The sequence below is a fragment of the Myotis nattereri genome (genome assembly GCF_964212035.1).
Source record: "Myotis nattereri genome assembly, chromosome: 1".
Taxonomy (NCBI): Eukaryota; Metazoa; Chordata; class Mammalia; order Chiroptera; family Vespertilionidae; genus Myotis; species Myotis nattereri.
In genome coordinates, this window is record NC_138075.1 from 152,467,794 (window position 1) to 152,486,137 (window position 18,344).

General features: G+C 45.5%; 1 pseudogene across 1 annotated transcript; it reads right to left on the reverse strand.

Annotated features, from left to right (window-relative positions):
- Positions 1–288: 288 nt before the first annotated feature.
- Positions 289–1,596, reverse strand: LOC308531716 (nuclear prelamin A recognition factor-like; annotated as a pseudogene). Its single transcript has one exon. The product of its transcript is annotated as a nuclear prelamin A recognition factor-like (transcript).
- Positions 1,597–18,344: the final 16,748 nt, after the last annotated feature.

An 18,344-nucleotide genomic window follows, 5' to 3' on the forward strand; every position in this document is an offset into this window, starting at 1 on the left:
TTCTTTGGGATTTTTTCATCATCGGATAAAAGGATACGCACATTGGGGCAATCCTCTTGAGATACAGTATTCCAGTTGCACCCATGTGATGACAACAGTGCTCCTCAGAGGGAGGGAGCCGACAGATGGGGAGCAGGGAATTCTGAAAACCAAAGCGATGGCAGAGATGCTAAGCCTTTCCTTTACACGTCTGACACCCCTCCTCAGGCTGCCTGCAGGACCTTTACCACTTGATGTCCTGGCAGGCTGCCCTGGGCCCTGCTAGGCAGTGTGCAGGGCCCCCTGGGCTCAAGGGGAGTTTCCTCCCCCCCCCCCCCCCCCCCGCCCCAGCCACTCCTGGTACAGCTCCCGAGCATGGGCGCTGGTCTCCTGGGGCCACACCGGGATGGCAGCGTAGATGCCTTCCATCTGCTGCAGCAGTGCCCTCTCTGCACACCCATCATCTGCCTGGGCCTGGCCCCTGCTGCTTAGGCACGCCCTGCACAGGCCAGGACCTCCACAAAGTGGCAGGCGAACTTGCCCCTCTACAGCTTCAGGACCACTTCTGGATGTTCCGAAAGCTGTAAGCAGCCTCAAAGTGTAGCAGAACCTCTCTGTCCCTTTCAAGGGTGACCTCCTGGAAGTCTTTGTTCCTCAGGGTGCGGTAGGTGAGCATCCCCTCATCCTCACTGAACAGCTCCTTGGCCGTGTGCCTGCAGATGTGTGCCAGGTACCCCTTGGAGCTGGCACCCTCACGGAGCCTCACCTCCTCCTCCTTCATGTCTCCAAACAGAGTGTCCACGGCAGCGTCATTCGAGGCGAGGTCACTTTGCTCCATTATCCGGACAATTTCACCTGAGCTTAACACGCAGTCAGCCCCTGGGAACTGTGTGAAGCTGTGGGAACATCTTCTCTAAGGGCCTCCAGTTTCTTGTCATAACCCGGGGCCACAATGACGTGGAAAATCTTGTCTGGGGACAGGTTCTGCTGGCTGGCGAAGTAATCCTTCACCAGAGAGCCCATGATCTTCTGGGGAGACTTGGCCTGCAGAGGTGGGGGTGATGGGGTGACCCTGCACGTGCTCTGCATATCGGACCCAGCCGGGCAGGCGGAGGTCAGCATGGGTAGCCGGGCTCTTCCTCACGGTGCCGGCAGTACTGACGCACAAATGCCTGCTGACTCTCCAGGATGCTGAAGTCCGCAGCTATCTTTATGTGACAGATAGTGCACCCCAAGGCTTTTGAGGAAGCCGCAGTGCCTTCTGGATGCATCAGTGACACTGAGGCTGCATTTAGCAACAAAATAAGGCAGAGGCTGAGGACACACAGACACTGCCAGCACCTTGTGCTGTGAGGCATCACATTTCTTATTAAGGTTCAGAACACGGAAGAAGTCCTTGGCGTTCTGTTGAGAAACTTGGACTCCTTCCTCTGCGGTCACACAACTGTCACACGTCAGGCAGTCACTCAGAAATATCTTGGCATCGGCCAGCTTATGGAATTCTCCCTTCTCTCCGTCCTCCTGAGCCGGACTCTGGACGTTGGCTGCGGCATTCTCTTGGCCATCGGTTTTTGGTTTTTTACTACATTCCTTCCACGTGCAGTGCTCACACTTCATCTGGAGCTCGAGTGACCTAGAGGAAGCACAGGGAGAGCAGTCGCCACTGGTCACCCCTGGCGCTGCTGGTGGTATCTTTTCTTCCTTGTGGAGTGTCTAGGGAGGGGAAGCAGCCACAGTGCCCAAGGCCAAATTCCAGGAGGTCGGCAGCGCTGTTGGGATCATGCCAGCGGCGCTGGTCCATTGGTGCCTGGCCTGTCCTCTGGAGATTGAACCTGCAGGAATACTAAGGGAGCCAGTCCCCACTTCCGCCCCATCTCCACCACTGATTGATCAGAGTCTGAGGGCTTGGAGGAGGGACCAAGTGGTCTGCTTTCTGTCCGCCTGCTCACCAGTCACTGCTGCCATAGATTCATTAGAGCCTGAGGGACCCCAGTTTCCCCATTAGCCATCCCCTGATCAATGGGAGCCTGCGGGCCGGGGGAGGGACCAAGCGGTCTGCCTTCCACCTGCTCACCAGTTGCTGCTGCTATGGATTCATCAGAGCCTGAGGGGCCCCAGTTCCCCCGACGGCCCCTGGCTTTTTATATATTAGGATTGTTATTCTAATAATCTAACTTACTCCAAACAGATTTCTTACAGGTTCTACTGGTTAGTAAAGAAATCACTGTAAAATACATATACACAGACATAGCCATTTATAATCAGTTGTTTCTTCATATTTTTGATAAATGATAAAAACTTTCTTTCCTTGGAAATATTTACATTTAAAATGTATATTTTAGAGGTAGTTTTAATTAACCCAAAGGAATAAATTACTGCAGCCTTCCCAGGACATATAGTTAGCCCTTTAAACCTCTTATCGAAACCTGCTCTCCTTTGTAAAATGAGCAGGGCTAATGATCATAGAACTCACCCCAACTAATTTTGCTAAAAGGAAAGGAGTAATGTGTCTGAAGTGCTTACCAAACTGCCCCACAAATAGCTCTCATAATAATGTTTTATTTGTTACCCTGCTCAGAGTCTTTGGTGATCATCCCTTCTTCTAGTATTTTAGGTTCTCTAAAGGGTGTCCACTCCATGAGGGTCTTTACCAATGCTTTGGAATTATTTTCTGCTGCTTTGGTGACGATGTTAGCATACAGAGGGTGTATTTAGAAAATTACCCAGATTCAATAAATTGCTTCCCACTAGGAATACATATGTAGCCCATGTAATGATCTCCACTAAATGTGTCTCCATGCTCATTGCTGTGTATCTATTTATTCATTTGTATTAGATTATCTAACCATTGACTTGATATACCTCAGGTTTTTCTTTTTCAAAATCAATTTTATATAAATGATTTAAATGGAGTCTGGATTTTAAAAGAGACCATGGATATTCACATTCTTATAATATGACTAGAGGCCTGGTGCACAAAAATTTGTGCACTTGGGGGTCCCTCAAAACAGCCTGTGCCCTCTGGCAGCCTGGGAGCCCTCGGGGGATGTCCACTTGCTGGTTTAGGCCCGCTTCCCAGGGGATCGGGCCTAAGCTGGCAGTCAGACATCCCTCTGGCAGCCTGGGGGCCCTTGGGGTATGTCCACTTGCCAGTGGGGAGCAGGCCTAAGCTGCAGTTGGACATCCTTAGCGCTGCTGAGGAGGTGAGAGAGGCTCCCACCACGACCTCTGTGCTGGGAGCCGTCAGCCTGTCTTGTGGCTGAGCAGAGCTCCCTCTGTGGGAGCGCACTGACCACCAGGGGGCAGCTCCTGTATTGAGCATCTGCCCCCTGGTGGTCAGTGTGTGTCATAGTGACCAGTCATTCCCAGTCGTTCTGCTGTTAGTGTCAATTTGCATATTACCCTATTATTGTATAGGATAAAGAGGAATATGAAAAACAATATTCAGAGAAAGTATGTGTGTTTTTGATGAACCTGTTGAGCTATCTTGGTTGTCATTACAAATTATTTGGACCAACTAATTGTTATCAAATTAATTACCCTGGATCTTCTAAATAAACTCCAACAGAATTCCTTAATTGCATTGTAAAAACAGCCTCCAAATCAGTATGCCATAGGTTTATAGATCTCGGAAAACCTGATTAGGATTCCATTGCTTGTCTGTGATCAGTCGTTATACGTAATGAGACTGGATTTAACAATTTTGATTTATTTTCATTCAGTAGGTCTGGTCTCTGATTTAGAAATGGACCTCTGAACCAATGGTTGTCCTTTCACAGGCAGCCTCAAGTCTGTGACAGGATTTGATGCTAAAGGCTCCACCCAAAGGTTATTAATTGGTAGTTATTACCTGAGCCTAGCAGAAGCCTTCTCCCAATAATTATATTGAAAACCTAAGTCTAAGCCAGCAGGAAGTAAGAAAAAGTGTGTCAGAATATACTGAGGAGTTGAATTCTATTAATACAGAGTTGAGACCCGGGTCCCTCCTTGAACTATAACACAACTGACTTTCATGGACTCTGGCCCTTGTATGGTTTTTTTAAAAAATGTCTCTGAGTTTCAATTTCTTTATTGCCTCTCACACATGCTCACGATGGAGCCCTCCTTACTTGGTCCAGTGGGAGTAACTCTAATCCTTTTTATCAACATAAACAAACTGAACCAACTATCAAAGTCGGCACTGAGTCAGTCAAGGGCACAAGGAGCTATCCTCATTTTGGATGAAAGTGTTGTAGTTTTTTCAAAATAAAGGCGATGGAAATCATTAATTCTTTCTCCTTTATTAAATTTTTATATACCTCTAATAATAAATGTTTAGCCTAATCTATACTAATAAAGGCCTAGGTGGCATCACGCCCTCACGTCCTCACAAGATGGCTGTCACAAGATGGCCACACACACAGCGGAGGCGGGGTCCAGTGGCCACTCCACACAGTGAGGCCTGGGGGTCCTGTGGCTCTGCGTGGCACAGAGGAGGCTGGTCCCAGTGGAGGAGGGTGGTCACAGCAGGGGAGGAAGGTTGGGGGCGATCAGGCCAGCAGGGGAGGGCAGTTGGGAGTGATTAGGCCAGTAGGGTTGCAGTTAGGCACCAATCAGGCTGGCAGGGGAGCAGTTAGAGGCAATCAGGCAGGCAGGCAGGTGAGTGGTTAGGAGCCAGCAGTCCTGGATTGTGAGAGGGATGTCTGACTGCCAGTTTAGGCAGTCAGACATCCCCCAAGGGGTCCCAGATTGGAGAGGGTGCAGGCCAGGCTGAGGGACACCTCCTCTCCCCATGCATGAACTTTGTGCACCAGGCCTCTAGTGTTTTATAAAAACGTAGATGGCAGGTCTATATGAATGATGAGCATATATTATCTGGTTCCTTGCATTCAGTATCACTTTATTTTCCATGAATATTGACTATGATACACTGTCTCTTTTATGAAGAGATATTCTGTCACATTTCAATGATGAATGTTTATACATCCCATGGGATAGTTGATAAACAACAGTTTATATAAAGTCTAATATAGGCAATCTAACACCAATAGATGTGTAATTTGAAGTATTTTAGCAAAACATTCAATATGGAAAAGTACTCTGTGAACCGTAAATTTCTTTCAGTTCCCTAAAAACTAAGCTGTTCCATGAACAGCATGTGTGTGGTTTGTGATTTCACAGGTAAACTCTTCTCTCTCAGGGTTTTGGCAGGCATTTTCTAAGTGTCAATTGAATGTTGACAAGGTACAAAACAAGGTCATGGACATAATTCCAATATTGAGTTGTTATTGTCAGGGGCAGCACAGTCTGGTTCAATCCCTTGCCCTGCTCCTGCCAAGCTGTGTGGCTTTAGGAAATGCACATGCCCTCTCTGGGCTTCAATTCCTTTTCTGAACAATTAAGAGATTCATGCAGGCCTCTAAGGTCCCTTTCTGTTCTACCATTCTGTTATTCTAGGAATTTACTGTCCAGCCATGATTAGACTGGGGGAGAACCCCAACTTAAGAACAAGCACTATTCTTACCTTTGAAACCTTTAGCAGGAAATGAGCCATGCATCCCTCTGACCTCCATCTCTCCTGAAGCTGCTTTAATCTGGTTTACCATCAGACACAACACAAATTCTGCTGAGAAACAGACCCGGTGGATATATTGTACAAATATATTTCATACATTATTATTTGTGTATTCTGTATTATTTTAAAATCCTGAAAATAATAATTTTGTTCCCTGATAACACTCCCTCATTCCATGACCCAGGAAAACTATTCCCTTGCATTACCTTTCTCAAATTTTTATCACATCTGTATTTCATCCTAAAATATATGTATTTCTTATTTTGGTTGATTTTAACCCTATTTTTCATGATGATATCATTAAAAATGGTATAACATGGTAGATAAATGTTGGGAAATTGCTCTCTCCACGGAATATTATATTACTTAGACTTTTTCACTTGGTTAGCTGTCCAAGTCAAACCAGTGGTGGCATTTTTGGGTCAAATGAATATGAATGAGAAACATGCCTATAGAATCAGTTAAATGTAGTAGTTGGAGACTTTTCCAGTCATAGATTAGAAATTTCAGCCATCGATAGTAAGCCAGGAACAGAATTTAATTCATCATAGACACAATGAAATGAATAACAACAGTTTCTCTAGAACTATTACATCAGTGAATTTTCTCATTGTTCTCAGTTACATCTCAGGTTTTCTTAAAGGTGCAAAATAATGCCTACTCTTCAGTCATTTTATTCCTTTCACTGATAAAATGATCTTCTTCGCAAGAGAGCTGATTTCCCAAATCCTCTAATTTGATTTTCAGCAACAATGTGAATGGACACAGCCACTAGATGGCACCTTTCCCTTTAATGTCCACATTGTCCTTGGCAAGGATTCTGCTTTGAGTAAATCTATCCTTTAGGTGGTTTATTTATTTTTACAGAAATTGCTTTCATGACAGCTATTCAAACTTACAACCACATCATGGTGCTTGGTTGAGATTTTATTTTTCAATATATTTTTATTAATTTCAGAAAGAAAGGGAGAGGGAGAGGAGATAGAAACATCAATGATGAGAAAGAATCATTGATTGGCTACCTCCTGCACACTCCCTACTGGGAATTGAGCTGGCAACCCGGGCATGTGCCCTGCCCAGGAATCAAACTGTGATCTCCTGGTTCCTAGGTAGATGCTCAACCACTGAGCCACACCAGCCAGGCTGGTTGGCTTTTTAAAAAGAGTGAGTGAAACAAAGCAATTGTCCCTGCAAATAAATGAAAAGTGACAGGGAGGCTGGAACTTGTGTTGAGCTTTCTTGTTTGACCTTCTCCAATAGTTAATAAACTAAACGTGCAGAGCCCGTGTTTCATGATGGAGAAACCTGGACCTGAGGTCTGAAGGGAGAACCCACCTGCTCCTGTGCCGGGTTCTTGTTCCAGCATCTAGAAGCGTTCAGGAAATCTGGAGAAGGCTGTGCGTAGATTAACTAGGAGCCCAGAGATGAAATATAATTGTGAAAGGCATTTGGGGGTCAGAGGAGCTTAGCTTAAAGGAAACTAAGATCTAAGTTCTAAATTCTAAGTTCTCCTCGTCTCAGGACCCCATGCTTTTTATTAACACAATTTGTCCTGAGGCGAGGCAGAGATATACACTTCAAAGGGTATACACAAACATTGTCAGAATGGGGGAATTAGCCTACGGCTGTTCAGGTGTTTGGCCAGTAGGAGGCAATAACATGTAGATTAAGATGCCCTGAGCTGTCTGGCAGCAAGCAATCATCCCTTTTCAGGTTTGGGGAAATGCCATCAGCCATTCCCAGATTCGGCCCTGCTGTCATGCTGGAACTGGAATTGGTTTCCGGCACTCCTGTCCCTCCCAGGATGCATCTTCCCCACTCATGATGCAGATAGAGCAGCGGTTCTCAACCTGTGGGTCTCGACCCCTTTGGGGGGTCGAACCACCCTTTCACAGGGGTCGCCTAAGACCATCGGAAAACACATATATAATTACAGATTGTTTTTGTGATTAATCACTATGCTTTAATTATGTTCAATTTGTAACAATGAAAATACATCCTGCATATCAGATATTTACATTACGATTCATAACAGTAGCAAAATTACAGTTATGAAATAGCAACAAAAATAATTTTATGGTTGGGGGTCGCCACAACATGAAGAACTGTGTTAAAGGGTCGCGGCATTAGGAAGGTTGAGAACCACTGAGATAGAGGTTGTCTGTCCCCACGCCTAGGCCTGGTGGCCAGAGCAGTTCACCCCTCCTGTGGCAGGAACCAACAATGACTCAAGCCAAGTCAGTAGAAACTCATTTTTCTAGTACTGTTTTGGGGAGACTCTAACAAAAGATACTTCATTCTTCACTCTGGGGAAGAGAACGGCCTCTGGCTCCCTCAGTGAAGCTGCCTCCTACGACGTTCTTTGCAAACTTGCATTTAGCTGGGGCCTGAGCAGCTTCTATTCATGGTTTTTACAGTTTTACTGTTTTAAGCCAGTTTCTTTTTTTAAACCCTCTCCTGAGGATATGTTTATATTGATTTGAGAATGAGAGGAAGGAAGAGGGAGAAAGAGAAACATTGATGTGAGAGACAAACATTGATCAGTTGCCTCCTGTACGCGCCCCGACCAGATATCGAACCCACCAGATATTGAACCTGCAACTTGGGTATGTGCCCTGAATGGGAATTGAATCCTCAACTCTTTGCTACATGGGATGACACTCCAACCAACTGAACCACACTGGCCAGGGCAAGCCAATTTCTTTTAAAGGCAGCCCCAACTCCTGGGGATTCAAAGTCAAAATCAATTTGTTGATTTTCTGACTACTTTCTTGCTGAGATTTTGAACAAACAATTTTGTTCTTGGAAATGCTACCCCTTTTCGTCCTTTACTCAAGTTCTCAAGGTCCCTGGTGTGTCCTGGGTAACAGAACAGGTGTGAATGTGCAGTGCTCTCTCTCACCACCCTGGCAGCTTTGTATCCCATGAAGCATGAGGGGAAGCAGGAGAGATGAGAGTAGAGAGGTAGAGAAATGTCCTTTGCATGTGGAGGAGCTTGTTTTCTGGGCCTTGGATCTTTATCTCATTAGCTCTTGGTTTTGGTCATCTGACTGACACCTGAAAGCCACCACCTGCACTCTGACTTTTTGGTGACAGCCTAGATTCTTCAAAATAACTGTATAGGTAGGTCAACATAATTGCCAAGCACACTTGGCCCAGAATAATCTTTTCCCAGACAGCCATGCCTGACTCCTTCACTTTTGTCAGGACTTTCCTGACCTGCAGTGCATCCCTGGACACCCTGGAGATATCGCCACTCTAAGCCCTGGCCCTGCCCTGCTATTTTGTTGTTTGTTTCATCTGGGCTTTCACCAAGAAAGAAAAGTGTGGGAAAAGATAGAAGCAGAGGTTGAAGGCACAGTGGCTTGTTTTAGTCCCATATTTCCTGGGGACGCCCTAGCAAGTTGCCCCCAGCCCCTAACTCCCTGAGAATCAGTAGCTCTGATAGGTCTTGTACCCCAAGGCCTCCAACAGGCAGGTGTCCCTAGGCTTTCCAGAAAAAAGGACAGTAGGTGGCAGCAGAGGCCCAGCTAACTGTCTGCTGTCCAGGGTGCCGGCAGGGAGATGCTGGGGAAAATCTCAGGTGGGACTTCTGTGATCCTAAGACTAACTTGTGCTGGGTCCTCCTTCAGGATGAAGGTTAATTCTTCATTAATCTTCCAGGAAATAGTGGAAAGAGATGTTTCTAGGAAGGCTTGAAGCAACTGTGGCTCAGGATTTCCCCTAGGACCTTCTCAAAAGTGAGGTGATTTCAGAGGCATTCTCCTGTTTGGGGATTTCTTAGAGTTGAGTCATGATGACTCCCAAGGCTTTTCAGGGACAAAGATCTGTGTCAGGGGTCACTGGAGTTAAGAAGGGAGTAGAGGGCCTTCAGAATGAGCTCATTCTCCCGTCATCACGACGGGGGGCAAATCCCACTGTCCTTTCAATTGTTTGATTATTTGACACAGACTCTAAACCGAGTGCAGGTTAAAAGGCCTCATAAAGTTGCCTCCAGTTGTCACAATTCCCCAAGGATACTTAGAACTACAGTGTGTGCAATCAAATATTTATTTGAGAATGTGAAAATCCAATCAACTGGATATCTGTGGGCTATTGATATAAATCAAACTTTATTTTCTTCTTCTTATTTTTTTAAATTAAATTTATTGGGATTATATAGATTTCGATTAATACGATTATATAGGTTTAAGTATACATTTCTATGATACATGATCTGTATATTGCAATATGTGCCCATCATCCAAAGTCAAATAATCTTCCAGCCCCCTTTACCCTCGACTACCCTTTTCCCTCTGGTAACCACCCCACTGAATTCAGTGCCCGTGATTTTTGTTAGTTCATTTGTTATCACATTTCCCTGTTTATTCTTTGGCATGTAAATGTGATCTAAGGTACAGTTGCCTCTTTGCTACATGGGAATGGAATAACCAGTTTTTCAGTTGAAAAGCTGAGGGCCAAGCTGGGCTCCAAGAAGACTGGTTTTATCATGTAAATCATTACCTTTGAGGTGGTTGGTGATCTCAGTCAGTTTATAACAAAATACCTCCCGTGAAGGGGGGATGGGGTGCATTAAACAACAGACATTTACTACTCACAGTTCTGGAGGCTGCAGTCCAGGCTCAGGATGCCAGAAGGGCCAGGTTCTTGATGAGGACCCATTTCCTGGTTTACAGATGGCAGCCTTCTCGCCATGTCCTCACCTGGAGGAGAAAGAGAGCACTGGTGTCTCTTCTTAGAAGGGCACTAACGCCATCATGGGAGCTCCACCTTCAGGACCTCATCACCTGACAAAGGCCACCACCTCCTAACACCATCAGTTTGGGGTTAGGGCTTCAATACATGGATTTTTTAAGGACACAAGCATTCAGCCTAAGGCACTGGTGAACACTGAAGGGTTGTGTTATGGGCTGAATTGCATCCCCCCTTTCCCTGCAAATTCATATGTTGAAGCCCTAACCCCTAATGTGGCTGCACTAAGAGATGAGGCCTTTAAGGAAGTGACTAAGGTCAAATGAGGTCATAAGGTGGGGCCCTGATCCCATAGGACTAGTGTCCTCATAAGAGGAGCTCAGTACACAAACACATGCAGGTAATACAGATGTAAATAAGCCAGTTCCTGGTGTACAGGAGCTTTCCTTCCAGCAGGGAAGGGGGAAAGCTTTGTAAAATGAGATGGTAACTGAGAATCTGACTGAGGCCACATTAGAGAGGTGTGCGAAGTGCTTGGGAGGCCAGAGAAGGTTGTGATTGACTTGGAGAAAGTCTCAAGGCTGAGACTTCTACAAAAAGTACTGATGGTAATGAACTTCCTAGCTATGCTGATTGCTTATTCCAGTGGTGACAGCTAGCCACCTCTCCACAGGGACCACACCAATCCTGTTCTACAGGCGACCTGTGGAGACCACAGCAGAGCCGTGACTGCACAGCACACTGCCTTCCCCAGGCTGCCCCAGGCCTGAGCACAGTCCTCACTGTGGTCCTCATTCGGCTGCCACAGGACAAACTGTCAAGCGAGTGCAGTTAAAATATCTGATGGGGAAGCACAGGTGAACCTACATATTATTTTTGAAAATGTTTGCCATGAAATCTGAAATGCAATAATGTTTGCTCTTCCGAGGACTCGGGGTAAACAGCCCGAGTGACTATCTGGACACTCGCAGACAATGACGTGTCACTGATGGGAAATGGTGACACAGGTGAGCCTGGGTGACACACATTCAGACTCTGGTGCAGCTCAGCTCTCTGTTCTCAAAGGCTCTTCAGCTGCTTCTCAGAAGGTTGTGGGTTTGTTTGTTTGTTTTTTTCTTGAACTCCTGTCCCCTGGGTAGACTTCATTTCATGGAATGGCCACCAAAAAGTTTGTGAAACAAAAAGATACAAGAGCTGAATATCTCCCAGGTTTCTCCCTTTTTGGAAGGTGACATTCACCAGCTTTCTACGCTAAGTACAGGAATGAGGATGTTTCTCTCAGGTAATAACAATGGGGTAGCTGGGAACCTTGACTGCAGTACAGACCTTGAGAAGATACAACCGTGCCGGGGGGAGGGGGGGTGGGGGGAGGGGGGAGTAATACGATCGTCAGGCATGATTAACGTGATGAATGAGGAAGGCCATCCTCAGAGGCCAGGCCAGTCCCTTGACAAAACCTCCAGGAAGTCAGCTGATTATCTGTCCAATTTTCTCTCTGCTAAGAGATGATTTTATCTACTCTGCCAGGCCACAAAAAGAACACGAAGAAACCAAACACAGCAAAAAAAAAAAAAAAAAAAAAAACACAAAAAAACAGATGCTGAAATAGATGTAGTTTGTTCAGTTTTATTAAAAACAAATATTTTGCTAACTGAAGCTGCAGAATTAAACACCTTTCTTAAAAACATGCGAAGTCTTAATCGCTATAAGGATCCAAGTAAGTAAACATTGTGCTAGAATATTATTTTTATAGCTTCTTTCTTAGGTTAGAAAATGCTTTGAAACCCCAGCTGGTTAATGATTCAGTTTTCCGCCCACAGTCTTGTCTCCCAACCTGAGGGTATCTTAAGGACGTAAATAGAAGACCTAACACTCTGTGGTCATGAAGAAGATTCAGCAGCAGAAAGCAGAGCAAATTCTTCCAGGATCCCTGCACACTCAGACAGGAGCTGCGCAGTAGCTGGCAGCCCCGGGGGCACTTTTCCTGGGGCGCCCACCTGCTCCCGCCCCCCCGTGCAATGATTGCGGCCAGCAGAGCGTACAGTCTCCAGCAGCCGCCGCCATGTTTCAATAGCTGTGCATGGCTCACGGCTGTAATTCTCCACAGCAGGTGGTTCTAACACCTCCCAGGCAACGGTGGAAATGAGGGTTAATTAGTGGGTAGCAACCAGCTAACTGTTTATTGTAATCCACTGTTAGTCCACAAAAAACTATTGAGCAAAAATTTTCCTTAAGTTTTGTAGGGGTTTGGAATTTATTTACTCAATGTATTTCAACATGGAAATTTTAAAAACCATTCAAACTTCAGTGGTCTTTGAACTTCCTAAAGTTAGCTGCATGTTGTTTATATTTACATTTTTCTTTAAAAAAAGGCCAAATAGCTTTAACCACAGTCAAAAATCAGTGCTCTCAGGCCCGGCCAGAGTGGCTCAGTGGTTGTGGTTTGATTCCCAGTCATGGCACATGCCTGGGTGGTGGCTCAATCTCCACTGTGGGGTGTGCAGGCACCAGCCAATCGATGGTTCTCTCTCATCATTGATGTTTCTATCTCTCTCTCTGAAATCACTAAATATATATTTGTTAAAAATCAGTGCTCTCAGGACTCACCCGGACCCTAGCAGAGATAACCAGTGTGGAAGCAGCCGAGTGGTGTCCTAGCCTCCAGTTGCTGAGGTCCGGGAAGGTGCTCTGTTAGAACTACTTCCTCCTCGGCTTTGGAAACCCTGCTGCCTTCCTGCGCAGGGCAGTGAAGAGCTGTCCCAAGGACCCTGGGCATGTCCCCAGTGGAAGAGGATGAGCGCTTTCCCCCAGTGGACCCCTTCACTGGAATCCCAGTGCAGGGAGGTGCCCAGTCATTCCTCCCGAAGACAGGCTGATTGGCTTGTCAGTGCTTTCGAGTCTGGATGTCTAATGAAAATATCATTAAAGCAGAAGAGGGCATATTAAAATCCCTTTGAAAGAAAACAGGAGTATCCAAGCCAAAGGTAAATGAGGGCATTGAAAGAAGTGTTTGATAGATTCCAAATCAACCAGGAAACCACAGCTACGTGACCTCCATGTGAATCATACACAGCTATAGAAGCCGTACTGCACATGGGATTGCACAGCTCCCACACTGTGTTTTGCTTTGAACACGTTGGCCACATTCTCCAGACAGCGACGCACCTGGCCTCATGTGAGAGTAAGAAGGTGGGTTGTTCTGTATTCACTTCTGCCCCTGATGCTGTACATCCTTCACATTGTTGACTGCTTGCTATGGGGGCACCATTCAGCTTCAGGATTCACCATAAAATGCAGCTCTCAGGTCAGCCCACAACAGAAAACACTGTCAAGCCTTATGGTCAAGGTTAGGCATCGCTTCTGAAGGCAAGGCTCACCTCTTCCGTGTTCGTAGTGCCCCAGTTAACAGGACCGAATTCTCAAGTTGAGATCGGGTCTCTGCGTTCTAGCAAAACCTTCCATGTGGTCTCATCAGGCCAGTTCTGTCAACAACACACAATAAAACCATGAACGAGGCCCCTGCAACGTGTCAAACTGGTTGAACATGAGGCTGAACCTCAAAGCTTCAAACCTTTGAAGCTTCCTCAAAATCCTGAATATTTTCTTTTAGAATTAACAGCGTTGCTCTCAATTGCTTGCAGGTATGGGACAACCTTGGTGAACGTATTCATCAATTCATTTGTTTTCTGGGCAATTGCATCCTTCAAGCATCCAATTATGTCCTGCTGCCCTTCCCAGCCATGCCCAGGCCCACAAATACTTCTTCACCCCCTGTATTACTCGGCCCAGCTCTGTTCTCTTGTGGATGACAGAAGGCTACTCTGAGACATCCATCCATGGAAATGTGAGCTTCAGTTCAAGTGTGATTTTCTATAATAATAAAAGCATAATATGCAAATCGACCAAATGGCCAAACAGCAGTGAGTCCCGGACGACGATCCAGACGACCTTCCAGACGACCTTCCCGAGGAAGTCAGGGCTGCGAGGGCTGAGCCCCTTGCACAAATTTTGTGCATTGGTCCTCTAGTAGTGATATAATTAGCTACTGGGTGCTCTGCAGGCTGGGCCCACACCGAGCATGCAGTAACATTTATTTTGACAAGGCCTTTTTTGTACCCACTGTACCCACTGAAAGGCTGGTGGAGATGATGGAGAGGTCTCACTCGACAGATCTTCCATGTGACATGCAAAGTGACAACTCTATCTGTGCTTCCTCTTCTTTCTTTTTTTAAATTTTGTTTTTTTGCTTAAAGTATTACAAAGAGTATTACATATGTCTCCTTTTATTCCCTCCCTTGATCTTCCCCTGGCCTCCCCTACCCCCCAGTGTCTTGTGACCATTGGTTATGCTTATATGCATGCATACAAGTTCTTCGGTTGATCTCTTAGCCTCCCCGCCACCCCAACCCTCCCCGGCCTTCCCCCTGTAGTTTGACAGTCTGTTCGATGCTGCTCTGCCTCTGTATCTATTTTTGTTCATCAGTTTATAATGGTCTTTATTATCCATAAATGAGTAGACCATGTGGTATTTTTCTTTCATTGACTGGCTTATTTCACTTAGCATAATGCTCTCTAGTTTTATCCATGCTGTTGCAAATGGTCTCCTTTCCCTTCTTAAAGAATACCTTTCAGCATTTCATATAATCCTAGTTTGGTGGTGATGAACTCCTTTAGCTTTTTCTTATCTGTCAAGCTCTTTATCTAACCTTCAATTCTGAATGATAGCTTTGCTGGGTAAAGTAATCTTGGTTGTAGGTTCTTGCTATTCATCACTTTGAATATTTCTTGCCACTCCCTTCTGGCCTGCAAAGTTTCTGTTGAGAAATCAGCTGACAGTCGTATGGGTACTCCCTTGTAGGTAACTGACTGCTTTTCTCTTGCTGCTTTTAAGATTCTCTCTTTGTCTTTTGCTCTTGGCATTTTAATTATAATGTGTCTTGGTGTGGTCCTCTTTGGATTCCTTTTGTTTGGTGTTCTCTGTGCTTCCTGGAGTTGTAAGTCTATTTCTTTCACCAGGTAGAGGAAGTTTTCTGTCATTATTTCTTCAAATAGGTTTTCAATATCTTGCTCTCTCTCTTCTTCTGGCACCCCTATAATTCAGATGTTGGTACGCTTGAAGCTGTCCCAAAGGCTCCCTACACTATCTTCATATTTTTGGATTCTTTTTTCTTTTTGCTTTTCTGGTTGGGTGTTTTTTGCTTCTTTGTATTTCAAATCTTTGACTTGATTCTTGTGATCCTCTAGTCTACTATTGGATCTCTGTATGATAGTCTTTATTTCAGTCAGTGTATGCTTAATTTCTAGTTGGTCCTTTTTCATATTCTCGAGGGTCTCACTAGATTTATCGAGGGTCTCTCTAAATTGATCGGCAGTTTCTAGAAAATTCTTGAAAAACCTTATAACCGTGGTTTTGAACTCTATATCCAGTAGTTTGCTTTCCTGCATTTCTGTCATTTGTGACCTGTTTCTTTGTCTCCACATTTTGGCTGCTTCCCTGTGTTGATAGAGTGGCTTTGTGTGCTAGGTGTCCTATAGGGCCCAGTGGCTCAGCCTCCCCAATTACCTGAGGTGGACACTCTTGGTGCACCCCTTTGTGGGCTGTGTGCACAGTCTTGTTGTAGTTAAGCCTTTATTATTGTAAGTATCACTGGGAGGAATTGACCTCCAGGTCAATTGGTTGTGAGAATCAGCTGTGTCTATGGTAGGAGAACTTCTGTGCTGGAGACACCTTTCTGGGGCAAGACTTGCTTCAGTGGGACTTTGGTGCTCACTGAGTCTGCCTCCTGAGTGTGTCCCTTATGGATCTGAGGAGTTGTAATCTGGATGGTCCCACTCTGACCACTGGGTACACTCACTGGCTCTTGGATCTCTAAGGAGGTGCTAATTTAGCCTCTGCCTGAGGCTACCCAGCAGGAGCTACGGAGAGATCTTCAGATTCCTCTTCTTTGTTTGCAGTTTGGAGGTGCCCAGATAAGGCCCAGCTATGAAGCAATGCAAGCTGCTGTGGGGCCTTGGGCCTTCTTTTGGATGTTCTGGGTCTCTCTGACCCAGCTGCAGATTTTTGGGTAATTTTAGATTGCAAAGGGCCAGGCCATTCATATGCAAAAGCCTCTGCACACAGCTTGGGTGGGGCAGGGCCTCAGGGAATCAACAGGGCAGAGCAAACAGCTATGCCTGATCCTTAGCCCTGCCCTAAGAGGTCTCGGATCTCAGTGTCCTGTGGTAATCACTGCAAGCACCTCTGAGAGAAAGCCGCCCTCGAGTTCCGCCCGATGTCAGTCAATCCAGTTTCTCCCCATATGAGTCTGGGTCCCCAGAGACTCGCCAGGAACTGGAGTTCAGAGCAGTCGGGAGCCTGAGACTCCCTCCCAATTGAAAAAGACAATGGCGTCCTCAGTTGCCAGCCCTTTCGCGCATTCCTCCGTACCTCTGCACTTTACTTCCTTACCTCCTCTGAGTCTCAGTGTGCTTTTCTCTTTCCTTCTAGTTGTAGAATTTCCACTCAGCCAGCCTTCCTGTAGTTCTGGATTATGTCTGTTTTGTCTTTTAGTTGTATTTTTGAAGTGGTTGTGCGAGGCAGCAATTTCAGTTGTTTACCTATGCCGCCATCTTGGTTTCTCCTGTTTCCTCTTCTTTAATGCACACATTTATGGGTGTCATGGAGGGAGTGGAGGGCTCTGGTCTCAATCAAGCTGTTTATAAACAACTAATTACCCTTCTAGAAATAATTCTATTCAAAACACATTAAGAAAATATACAGTCTACATAGAGTTTCCTCTCTGGATTGCCAACATTATAAATGGACACCCCAATTGTCTTGTGATTTAAAAGTCAGAATCAGTATTACGTAAGTTAAATAAAGTTGAGAATCAAATGAGTATATTCTAGAAACCCTTTTTTAAAAAAAAATTCCTCATGCAAGGACATGCTTAGAGATGGGGCGGGGGGGAGGGGGAGGGGAGAGAGAGAGAGAGAGAGAGAGAGAGAGAGAGAGAGAGAGAGAGAGAGAGACGATAGAAACATCAAATGAATACCTTCAGTCAGATCCTAGGTATATGCCCTGACTGGGAATGGAGCCAGCAACCTTTCAGTGCACAGGATGACACTCAACCAACTGAGCCATACAGGCTGGGCTAGAAACTCTTATGATGCATGTTTTTTTAAAAGATAATCAAACAGAGTCACCAGGAAAAACCTTTGATCTCAGATACGCCACTTTTTGGCCTCCAAAGTATATTATTTCCTTCTGATTGTGTCAATTAAAGAAGATTACCTTTAATAACATAAAATAGAGATATTTTTGGTCCCATTAAGTTGTAGTTCAAGCTTGCCTTAAGCACTAAAGATAAAAAAATATCCTCAGCATTGCTTAGGGTGAGGGGTACACACCCCAGCCCCACAAATTCCTGAGGCGATTATATCATTATTAAAAATATTTTGGACCTCTGTGCCACAGTCCAAAGACACCTAGATATGAGTTTGGTATATGAGAATACAGTGGAGAACACTGCTTCTTCAATCAGATGAAAAAATTGGTAAACATTTACATGCCTATTTGTGGCACGGTGCCACCAATGAACAGTCTCTTAGCTCCATAAATTTGCAGAACTTTTGAGGTATCAGAGAATGGGATGGCCAAGGTGTAGGAGGAGAGGTCAAAAAGGTAAGTCGAGGACAGAGTTTATGTCCTGAAGGCTAGTTGAGGAGTTTGACACAGGAAGTATGAGAACATGTGCCTCCCAGGGGACAACCATGCTTTGCCTTAATGAAAAGCTGTGGTGCCCTTTGCGAGCCTTGCTGAGTGCAGCATTTATGGTCTCTCTCTGGGGTCTTTTGTGTGAAACTGCATTTAACCTGCACAAACACCAACACATAGCGTCTCTGTGAATGCTTCCCACTTTACCAACTGGGAAAAGTGAGGCTGTGAGACCTCTCCGATACCTCGGCGTCCATGCAGATTGTTGGAGGCAGAGTGAGAAACAGAGGGAGGAGATTCTGAATGCTGGTGGGCCTGGGGCCTGGGGGGAGGGAGGTGGCTGGGCCGGGGGTTCCTCTATTGCCCCGACCTTTCAGTCCTGCACATCAGAGCACAGATGGAATGGAGGGGCTCCCCAGAGTA